We start from the raw sequence: 11388 nt of genomic DNA, 5'->3' as shown, positions 1-11388 counted from the left end.
AAATTTGAAGCAAATTGTAGCTTCTGTCATAGTGCATTCTCCTTGCTATTAATACTGTAATTTTCCCAGCCCTAAAGTTACCTTTCGATGGATTTGTTTGTGTTTTCAGCCAATCCAGTGGTTTGTGGGTGGTATGGGCTGGTGAAGCGACATTGTATTCCCAATTTTTTGCAAATTTCTAGGTTATGCTGAAAGAAAAAAGTTATGCCATAAACCTTCCTTTGGACAGGTTTGGTGGCTAAAAAGAGACCAAAGAATAAAATGTTATAGCAGCTCCGATGAGGTGACCAGCGGTAATCCTTGCCAGAGTTGAATAGGAGTTAATAGAAACTTGTCAGTAAAAATGCCCATAAAGAAAACTCACAAGCCCCTCTCTTGCCCTCCAGTGAATGGTAACGGGGGTAGATTTCCCCCCCCGCTGCGGGCACTACCCGGGGCGGGTCCCGGCCCCTCCCCGTCCGGGGACGCGCTCTGCAGGAGATGCGCAGCTTGCGCCTCCGGCTCCCACGTACAGTCCCCCAGAGAACTACATTTCCCAGCATGCTCCTCCTCGCCGGTCGTTGGCCGCGGACGGACGCAGCCGGGGGAGGGGAAGCTGCGGCGGTGACGACGTGGAAAGATGGACGCGGCCTGATCCCGGCAGAGCCAAGGGGTGTGTGGGGTGTCCGGAGAGCGAGCCCGCCCGTCAGCCCGCCAGCCGCGCGGGGAGGGGAGCGACAGCCGCTGCCCCTCACCCCCTCCCGCGGGAGCAGGAGCCGGGTGAGTCTCCGCCCCCTTCCCCCCTCCCACGGTGCGGGGCTGAGCATCTCTGGGGAGAGGGGGTGGTGCCTGGAGGGGAGGCTTGCGGTTGGCTGGGGCTCGAGCCGCGGGGCTGGCGGTTGGTTGTGTCTGGGCGGGGGTCGCTGCTGCCCGGGCGATGGCGGTTTGGGAGGGGCGGGGGGAGTAGGACTGGGTGTTGGGAGGGGTTGGGGCGGGCGATGGGGGGTGGCAGGTGGAGGGAGAAGTGTAGCGCCGGGCGGTAGAGTCAGAATCTGCTCCCTGTAGCAGTGTGCTCTGGTGGAGCTAATGCCTGCAGGTAGCAGTTTCTCACCCTGTGTAGGGCGTGTGAAACGGCTCGCTGCAGGAGTTTGCTACCTGTAGTAGGGAGGGGTAGTGGAGGTTACCACCATTCACAGTTTCTGATACATATGGTGGTTCTTATGTGCTGGCTTGTCCTAATTTGCTAAAACTTGGCAGTGGTGTGGGATGGAAGCATAAAGTGTTCAGCTTCCAAACAAGCCTGCCTGGATTCATTGTAGTGGGACGCGGGACACATGGATAATTTAAACTCTTAATTTCGTTAGGGTTCGCCTTCAGTACACTTCTGTGCTTGTGCGATCTCTGACCATTATAGTTCATCAACTCAGCAGGCAGCAATGCACTTGTCCTGTTGCCTTGACTGAGAAAGGTTTCTGATCAAAGGGAGTGTAGATTCCAGCAAGCTCCTGGGGTAATGTCTCATTAGAAATGAAAAGGTCGTTCAGAAAGAGATTTTGAAGTCAGTATGGTAAAGATGAGCCACATGGGTTTGTCTCCATGCAGCTATATTTTATTCTCCAGGGGCTGGGTAGAAAGGGGAGAGAGGAATATTTTGGATTTCCACTTTCCATTACTGAGCGCCATCTATGCTCACCTGAAATTTTTCCTGGCAGAAGCAGTTCCTGTCTATTTATTACAGGTCAAAATATGGCTGCCATCACACAGAGGCATTGGCGGTGGTGGTCATGAGAAGAGGGCCAAAAAGTCCTTTCCCTCTCCCAAACAGTCCCATGCATGTGGAAGCCATAATGTTACTGCTGCCTAAATACACTGATGGCAGACTGGTAGGGGCAGAAGGCACTGCCAGCTGTACTGAGCACCCCAGAGGAGCCATGCACTGTGTGGAGTGTATGCTGCTACATCTATTCTATACTGGTGAGGGCAACCCTCACTCCACTGTACTCCTGGTGGCCCCAGGGCTTCCCCTGGCTTCCACCAGCACAAACATGCCTCCTACCACCACTGCTTGAAGATGTACTACCTTCTCCTCCTCCACCCCATTGCTCAAGCTTTAGAGCCATAACTGAGCTTGCAGTTTGTAAAGTGCTGATGATCTGTATAAAACATGACAGGATAATAACTGTTACTACTGAGGATCTCAAACTCAGACAAACCTAGTGGGGAGGCAAAGAGTTCTTTTGAAAAACTGACGTGGTGTTTTCGGTGAGATGAATAGCTCTTTAGAGGTTCAGGCTTCTCCCATGAACACACAAATGAGCCAGTGAAGCAGCCTAGCAAAATAAACCTATCCTGCTATTTACATTAGGAGCATAATACTGCAGCTGACAGAATGTGATATAAACAAGTATCACACAGATCTCTCTATCATTCCCAGAGCTTTTAGCTCAGCTCGCACATATCTGGCCCAGTCACACTCCCTACTTTCATCTGGCTTCTCTCACTCAGCACAAAATGAAATACACACAAGATGACATTTGGAAAGATGAGAGTTTCATTTGATGAACCTGCCAGGTAATAGCTGCTGCTGCTGGAAATACAGCGGGGGAGTATACCAGAGAGGCCTTTGGAGAATTTGCAAGGGGAATCCAGAAAGTTTATAACTTGGGATTCTGCAGAAAAGTACAGGGAACTGAGAGCCAGGATTTTCACTGACTTGGTGTGTAACCTTGGGCAAGTCACATCACCTTGCGTGCCTCCAGTTTCTCCTCTCAACTTTCCCCTCCTCTGATCCAGGGGTAGCAAAGTGTGATCGAGGGAAGTACCTCTGGCCCAATTTGCTATGAGTGTGACAGGGCACAGCATGAGAAAGTTCAGAGGTAGCAAACATTTATGGATGATTGATGCCTTGTCACAATTTGTTACCATTGTGAAATCTCCATTGTAAATGTGGACACAACTCATTCATCATTCATTCATGCCCGTCACCCCAACCGGGGTATGGGCCGCCAACCACAGATCTCCATAGTCTTCTATCCTGGGCCATTCGCTCTAGCTGGTTCCAGGTATAGCCCATTTTTTTGCTATCAACCTGAAGGTCGCGTCGCCAGGTATTTCTTGGGCGGCCTCTTTTCCGCTTGCCTTGGGGGTTCCACTGCAGTGCCTGTCTGGTGATGTTGGTTGGCTGCTTGCGTAGTGTATGTCCTATCCAGCCCCACCTTCTCCTTCTAATTTCTTCCTCTGCTGGGAGTTGATGGGTCCTCTCCAAGAGGTGGATGTTACTGATGGTGTCTGGCCAGCGGATCTGGAGAATCCTTCTGAGGCAGCTATTAATGAAGGTCTGGATCTTCCTGGTGGTTGTTTTGGTTGTCCTCCAGGTTTCAGCTCCATACAGTAAGACTGATTTCACGTTGGAGTTGAACAGTCGAATCTTTATTGCCAAAGACAGCTCTCTGGAGCTCCAGATGTTCTTGAGCTGTAAGAAGGCTGCTCTTGCCTTACCAATCCTTACTTTGATGTCTGCGTCTGTGCCACCCTGCTGGTCGATGATGCTAACTAGGTAGGTGAAGGACTGCACTTCTTCCAGGGGGCTTCCATTCAGTGTGACTGGGTCGTTGCTGATGGAATTGATCCTAAGGATCTTGGTCTTATCCTTGTGGATGTTGAGGCCAACCTGTGATGACGTGGCTGCCACTACGTTGGTCTTCTCTTGCATCTGCTGTTTACTGTGCGAAAGGAGTGCAAGGTCGTCGGCAAAGTCCTGGTCATCAAGCTGGGTCCACAATGACCATTGGATTCCATTCCTACGCTTGTAAGTGGATGTCTTCATAATCCAATCGATGACGAAGAAAGAGAAGTGGTGACAACAAGCATCCTTGTCTGACTCGTTCGCACCTGGAAGCTGTTTGTGAGCTGCCCTCCGTGGATCACTCTACAGTGTATGCCGTCAGATGAATTCTTGATCAGGTTGACCACCTTTGCTGGGATGCCATAGTGCGAAGGAGCTTCCAGAGGGTCTCTCGATCCACGCCATCGAATGCTTTCTCATAGTCAACAAAGTTGATGTACAACGAGGAGTTCCACTCCATAGACTGCTCGACTATGATGCGGAGCGTTGCTATCTGGTCCGCATGATCTGTTCTGCCGAAACCTGCCTGTTCATCTCGTAGCTGTGGATCGACGGCATCCTTCATTCTCTCTAAGAGGACTCGGTTGAAGACCTTCCTGGCACCGACAGGAGTGTGATTCCTCTATAGTTGGCACAGTTGCTGAGGTCTCCTTTCTTGGGGATTTTGATGAGATATCCCTCTTTCCAGTCAGCCGAATCACTTCTTCTTCCCATATCTTCTCAAAGAGGGGTACAGCATTTCCACTGAAGCATCCAGGTCTGCTTTCAGGGCCTCTGCTGGGATATCGTCAGGTCCAGCCGCCTTCCTGTTCTTCATCATGGTGATGGCTTTTCTGATCTCGTCTCTGGTTGGTTTATCGCAATTGATTGGGAGGTCCTCATTGGCTGGGTCGATGTCTGGTGGATTTGGTGGTGCTGGTCTGTTCAGGAGTTCCTCAAAGTGCTCCGCCCATCTGTTCATCTGTAGTTCTATTCCTGTTATAGACTTTCCCTGCTTGTCTTTAACGGGACGTTCTGGCTTGCTGAACTTTCCAGACAGTCGCTTGGTAGTATCGCACAGCTGTTTCATGTTACCGCTGTATGCTGCCTGCTCTGCTTCTGCTGCCAGTCCATCCACATAATCTCTCTTGTCCTTCCTAATATTCCTCTTCACTGCTCTGTGGGCTTCAGCATACTCTTTTGAGCTTTGGCCTTTGCTGCTCTAGTCCTGCTGTTGTTGACTGCTGCCTTCTTCTTCTTTCTGTCTTCTATCTTTGTCAAGGACTCTGCTGTGATCCACTCTTTCTGCTGGTGTTTCTTAATTCCAAGCACTTCCTGGCATGCTGACCTAAGTGTGTCTCTCACTTTCTGCCATCTGTTGAGTACACTGTCTTCCTCTTCCTCAGACCGATCCTGTAGTACTGAAAACTTATTCTTCAGCGCCAATCCAAAATCTTCCTTGGTCTTATGGTCCTTCAGAAGGTTGACGTTGTACTTCGCTCTTCTGTCTGACGCGTCTATCCAGTTCTTCTTCAGCTTCAGCTTCAATCTGGCCACCACTAAGTGATGGTCGGACGCCACGTCTGCTCCTCTTCTAACTCTAACGCCCTGCAAGGATCTTCTGAACTTCTTGCTAATGCAGACATGGTCGATCTGGTTTTCTGTCATGCCTGCTGGCGATACCCAGGTACTCTTGTGGATCCGCTTGTGAGGAAAGATGCTGCCTCCTATGACCAGGTTGTTAAGTGCACACAGATCCACAAATCTCTCTCCATTCTCACTCATCTCTCCCAGAGCGTGGGTCCCCATGACTTGTTCGTATCCTGTGTTATCAGGTCCAATTTTGGCATTAAAGTCTCCCATAAGGATTGTAATGTCTTTGTCTGGGAGAGTCTCTAATATTTTCTGGAGTCTGTTGTAAAAGTAGTCTTTGTCCTCCTCTTCACTGTCATTGGTTGGAGCGTAGCACTGAACAACATTCATCTTAATCCTCTTCATTTTAGTTCTGAAGGATGCTGTGATGATCCTGGGACCATGTGCCTCCCAACCAATCAGTGCTCTCTGTGCCTGTTTGGACATCATGAAGCCTACTCCCTGTGTGTGGGGTGCGTCGCTCTCTTCATGTCCTAGTGCATTCTCCTTGCTATTAATACTGTAATTTTCCCAGCCCTAAAGTTACCTTTCGATGGATTTGTTTGTGTTTTCAGCCAATCCAGTGGTTTGTGGGTGGTATGGGCTGGTGAAGCGACATTGTATTCCCAATTTTTTGCAAATTTCTAGGTTATACTGAAAGAAAAAAGTTATGCCATAAACCTTCCTTTGGACAGGTTTGGTGGCTAAAAAGAGACCAAAAAAGTAATACAGGAATACTTATAAGAAAAATTATATCATAATAAACCTGCAGAAATATGGCAGTGCAAGGAGCAATAGAGCTCATTGTTGCACTCTGTTGTGCCGCTCTCATGCATTGCATTCATTGGGAATTAAAGGCCTCATTGTGTAGCAGTGGTAAAAATGGATAATGATAAGCAATTATGTTTGACTCTCTATTTATAAGATTTCTTAACAGTTTTTAAGGGAAGAGAATGAGACTTGATATCATGTATATGGAGTCCACACTAAGAACATTTGTAATACTTTGACACAGGAAGGAAGGAAGGTAAAAAGGAAATTCAGACATCGCGAAACCTAGTTTAGATGGAATAATTGGATGACATTAAAATTCTTGTATGAAAATATTATTGCAAGGGAAAGGATTGTACATTTTGCAGCAAATGTATAATTACTGTTTTTGCAATGTAAATGTAAAACTTGAATTTAAAATACAAAGTAAATATTCCAGGATTTAGTTTTATTCTGGTACAGACCCAATCGGCGATGTCTTTTGTCATCTCAGGCCAATAGTATCTTGTGTTCATGGGCATTGCCGTTTGGACTATTCCTTGATGTCCACCCCGTGGACTCTCATGATACTGTTCAAAGAGTTGTAGGGCTTGTTTTATGGTGTGCACAATGACAACCTTTCTTCCTTTGGCAGAATAAAAAAGTGCCCCCTCTGATAATCAGAGAAGATGAAGATGTGATGATGACATCACCTGCTGTGCTTAAGCAATTATCAGATATTTTCAAAGTCATAGATTCATTATAAGGCATATGCATATCCAAGATATCTGAATACTGAATGGGTCGTCCTGCCTTTGGTAAGGGGTGAGTGGGTGGCATTTCAATATATGACTATGAGTAGATATAAAAAATTTAAATGAGAACTCATTGCTCAGTGAACATTTATGGACTGTTGTTTGTAGGATACACTGGATAACATACTTAAGAAATATAAAATTTAGGGTTTTTTGGTAATATTTATATTTCATACTCTTTTGTCATATAACTGAGAAATATATTATTACAGTACCTACATATGTAGGTACGACAGAGTGCTAGGTAAGAAACCCTGAGTCGGCACTCTATTCCTAGCACCTCCAATCAGGCATATGAGGCAGACCTGTGCCTAATTAGTGGGTGGGGCAGGCCAGAAAGGCTAGTTAAGCCATTAGCCAGAGCCCACAAATAGGCACAGGAAGGAGTTGAAAAGGGGGCAAAGCAGGCAGTGAGAAGGAGAGAGAGATTGCTCTCCCCTTGCTTGTAAAGGTGCTAGGTATGCTGTGAAGGTGGTAGGACTAGGGTTACCAACTTTCTACTCTCACAGAACCAAACACCCTTGCCCTGCCCCTCCTCTGAGGCCCCACCCTTGCTGGGCCCCTTCCCCCCCCCCCCCGCACTCGCTCGAATTTTCATTGGGGTGCAGAAGGGGGTACAGGCTCTGGACTAGGGGAGCGAGTTCTGGGGTGAGGCCAGAAACGAGGGGGTTCAAGGTGAAGGAGGGGGCTCTGGGCTGGGGCAGGGGGTGGGATGTGTGTGGGGGTGCAGGCTCTGGGGTGGAGCTGGAGAAGAGGGGTTTAGAATGCAGGAGGGTGCTCCAGGCTAGGGCTGAGGGGTTCAGAGGGCGGGAGGAGGATCAGGGCTGGGGACAAGGGGTTGGGGTGCAGGAGAGGGTGAGGGGTGCAGTCTCGGGGCAGTGCATACCTCAGGCGGCTTCCAGAAGCAGCAGCATGTCCCCACTCCGGCTCCTGTGCGGCCAGACATCTCTGCACGCTGCTTCATCCACAGGCGCCTCCCCTGCAGCTCCCATTGGCCACGGTTGCTTGGGAGCTTCGGAGCCAGTGATTGCCGAAGGGGCAGAGCAGTGCACAGAACCACCTGGCTGCCTAGGAGCTAGAAGGGAGGGACATGACACTCCTTCTGGGAGGCATGCGGAGCCACAGAAGGCAGGGAGCCTGCCTTAGCCATGCTGCGCTGCCGACTGGACTTTTACTGGCCCAGTCAACGTTGCTGACCAGAGCCGCCAGGGTCCGTTTTTGACCAGCTGTTGTGGTAGAAAACTGGATAGCTGGCAGCTGTAGGTGGGACTTAATTATAAATAAACTGCACAGGGTGTTGAACCAGAACAAGGATCAATGCATAGTTTGTATAGTGAGACAGAAGCGGGACCAAGAGGCCCTGTTGCAGTAGGCAAAGGAGTTTTTCTTGGAAATGTGAAGAAAATTAATCCTGGTCCCAGTGAAGGTAAATTTAACACTTCAAGTAATCCCAGTGTTGGGAGATCAGGACCATCATATATATGCTGAAGATTCCATTGTGTTCTGTGTATTTTGAGGAAAAGAATTGCTTACCTTCCAAAGAAAAGTTGGCAGCAAATCGACACAGGTTAAGTCTTCCTGCTTTATTCATTCCTTCTGGATATGTGCTACTCCTTTTATATGGCAATACCTGTGCAATTTTTTCCTCAAAAGATTTCACTGAGTATTGATCACAGAAGAGAACATTACACACTGTTAACATTCACAACATTGCAAACATCAAATATCTATACATATAATAATCAGTTTATTTTGTAGGTATAACATGAAAATTGCAGACACATACGCAGGGAAAGCCGAACTCAACAAACTCCCCAATGCAGCGTCAGTCATAGGCCAATCACAAGGGCTACATAAATAAATTTGAGCTCTGTGCATAAGTTCAAAGTATTTCTGGTTTACAAAGTCTGGCAGCATTTGATCCATGGAAATCACATTTCATTTGAAATAAGGAGATCACCTGTAACATTTTAACAAAGTGAAATCATAGTAACTCAGGATACAGCACAAGAATGAGAATTTTAAAAAAGGCACAAGTAGCAGTGTTTGCAGACACTGTTTAATATATTGAGAAATCAACAGAATATATATAAAAACCCTCTTCTTGCCCACCTTATCTGCCATACTGATGTTTCCTAGTTCCTTTCCTAGTCAAGGTGTTTTTGAAAAATCAGTTTTCTGAAATTCTGAAGAATCTGAAATACATAAACCCATGTTACACACATTTATGTATCATGATGATAACAGGCATGAAAAACCTTTAAAAAGCAAAAGCATGCATTTGTGCATCACATCTCATAATCATATGACAACCCTTAATTAAGGGGTTCAGGGTCACAGTGTCACAGCCTTGCGTGCATGATGTCTGTTACTCAAGAAATCATATGTCACATTTTAGCTGTATGACAAGATGCTTAGTCAACATCCTCACAGTACTTATTAGACAACACTTGATACCAAACACATTTTTGGAGTAGAGAGGACCAAGCCCACATTCCTTATCTTTTCAGGACTGTTTAAAACACTTTGCAAGTGGAATTTCATGGCTATTGCATGAAAAACCCTGAATGAAAGTCTGAGCATTTAAAAAGAAATCTTTATTAGTCCCTTTCGACTGCATAGTAGGTCATACAATCTATTAGTAAAGAAACACTGAATGCACACAAAATATTGAGAGTAGTGAAAAGCATTATAAATGTTATGTGAAATACATATGAATTCCCCTTTTGAAAGCAAGCTCATAGGCAGAAAAATCTACATTGTGCTTTATACAGACTTCCATTTTTGTCACTGTTACCTTTTTGCTCCATATGTGTGTGTATCACCACAAAAATTACACTCAGAGCCATGATGCTCACGTTACCTCATTGCTCTCTCATTTAATTTTTGAGATATTTTCTTGAGCTTTGTCCTCACAGTTAAAACTTAACTTGTCTTGTGGTGTTCTCATTAGGTTTTTAGCAGTGAGGAAAAGGCCTATGTCTGCATATGTAGACACAAGATATACTATACACACCTGGATTATTCTTTAATGGTTGATAATATCAGATCCTTCTCGTTCTCAGTATGCTGGTCTGAGCTGAAGTGTCCATCTTCCCAGAGTGAGACCCCCTCATGTCATTGTCCCCCTTTTATATCTTCCCCCCACTTGCTGGAAGGTTCTTTTGCTGTGACTTGAGTCAAACAGTTCCCATTGTGTAGAGCTATCTCTGAGAAGTTTCTATTGCACACAGTTCCTGGGATAAGCCCTATGCTTGTGTGCATTTCCTCAGTGAGCCACTCACATTGTCTGGCCTCATCCAACCTAGCATATTTGAAATGCAGAGACATGATCAATATTCCCAGCTTCAGATACAAAAATGATACATGCATACAAATTGGATAAACACATTCAGTAGGTCATAACTTTATCAATGATCTTCCATAAAGTATATCTTAGCTATGTCCTATCTATATCATAAGCATATTTTCATAAAGAACATAGAGTATAATGTCACACTCCACTTCTATGCTTGTTGCTCTGCAAATACTAGAGGATCATGCACCTTGGGCTTGCAATGCTCACGACAACAGTTCAGAGCCATGCAGGCTCCATGTGTGAGATGGCAGGCAGTGAGGAGGGCCAGGCAGGTTTGTGGGTTTAGAAAAAAAGGTCCAAACATTATATATAAGTTTATGTATATAAATATTTAAAATTAGGGGATGGTTAACAATGCATTATGGGAAGTTGATCCCATGATCACAGTCACTCCTGTGCGACCTGTTTGGGCCCCAGTATTCCCAGATGAGCTCTGTAACCACTGGAACCATCCTTCCCCTTTCTTCCTTATTCTCTTTACTTTTTCAAAGTGTCATAGGAGAGAATGCAGGAAATTTTGCCCAGATTTAGTGTGGTGCACATAGGTGTTTGAGACACGCACTGTAGTATTCTGACTTAATGGAACCATCAGTAACATATATTTTCATGGTACCACTATTACCATACTGTTGCACATGTCCATTGGCTTGCTTTGCTGCTTTGGAATGCAAGTGCAGGGTGTACTGCAGTAACTCTCAGCACTATCTCTGTGGAGAGTTCCCAATACACTGATAAAATGCTCAGACTTAGCCTTGCTGTTCACTGAGTCTTCCTTCTTCTTTAAAAGGATTGGGCTTGCTAGCCCCATATGTGTTGTGTTGTAGCAGCCAAAACTGGGAAGACCATGACTTCTAATGCATGGTTAAATAGTCATGCTGTGGTCATCTCTGTCTGTCACTTTTTGTCTGTATGCTTGTGAAGTCTGGGCCCTGTGCTGTTAATATCTGTTGTTTGTAGCGGTTTATTATGAGAATAGTCACTAAGAAATTTCCCTAGTGTCTTCTTGTTGGAATCATAAGGGATTCTCCTCAATGCTGCAGGTTGCATCTATGATCTTTTTATATGCAGTCTAGAATGGGATCTTTAAGAGAGTTGTCTGTGTGTATATATTTTGTGTTCCTTATCACAGCCCTTACTAATTATGCTTCATTTGCGGTGGAGTGGTTTACAGTTCTTGCTGTTTTTCTTTTTGCATTTAATAGAGCAGAGGGCACTTCTGGTGCTCAGGAAATAAATAAAAAACTCAGCCT

The 11388-nt window shown here is 45.9% G+C and overlaps 1 protein-coding gene across 2 annotated transcripts in view; it reads left to right on the top strand.

Annotated features, from left to right (window-relative positions):
* Positions 1–559: 559 nt before the first annotated feature.
* DYM (dymeclin) overlaps positions 560–11388 on the top strand; it is a 367304-nt gene continuing 356475 nt past the window's right edge. Inside the window, exon 1 of one of the 2 annotated variants that reach the window (XM_039543377.1) lies at positions 560–759. The gene's annotated coding sequence lies outside the window, so the exon portion shown is untranslated. The remainder of the gene's footprint in view (positions 760–11388) is intronic. The other variant, XM_039543378.1, reaches the window with a different exon arrangement.

Source organism: Mauremys reevesii, linkage group 6 (assembly GCF_016161935.1).
Source record: "Mauremys reevesii isolate NIE-2019 linkage group 6, ASM1616193v1, whole genome shotgun sequence".
In the NCBI taxonomy this organism is placed as follows: Eukaryota; Metazoa; Chordata; order Testudines; family Geoemydidae; genus Mauremys; species Mauremys reevesii.
The sequence above is the reverse complement of the archived record's forward strand: the minus strand, read 5'-3'. Positions and strand labels throughout refer to the sequence as shown.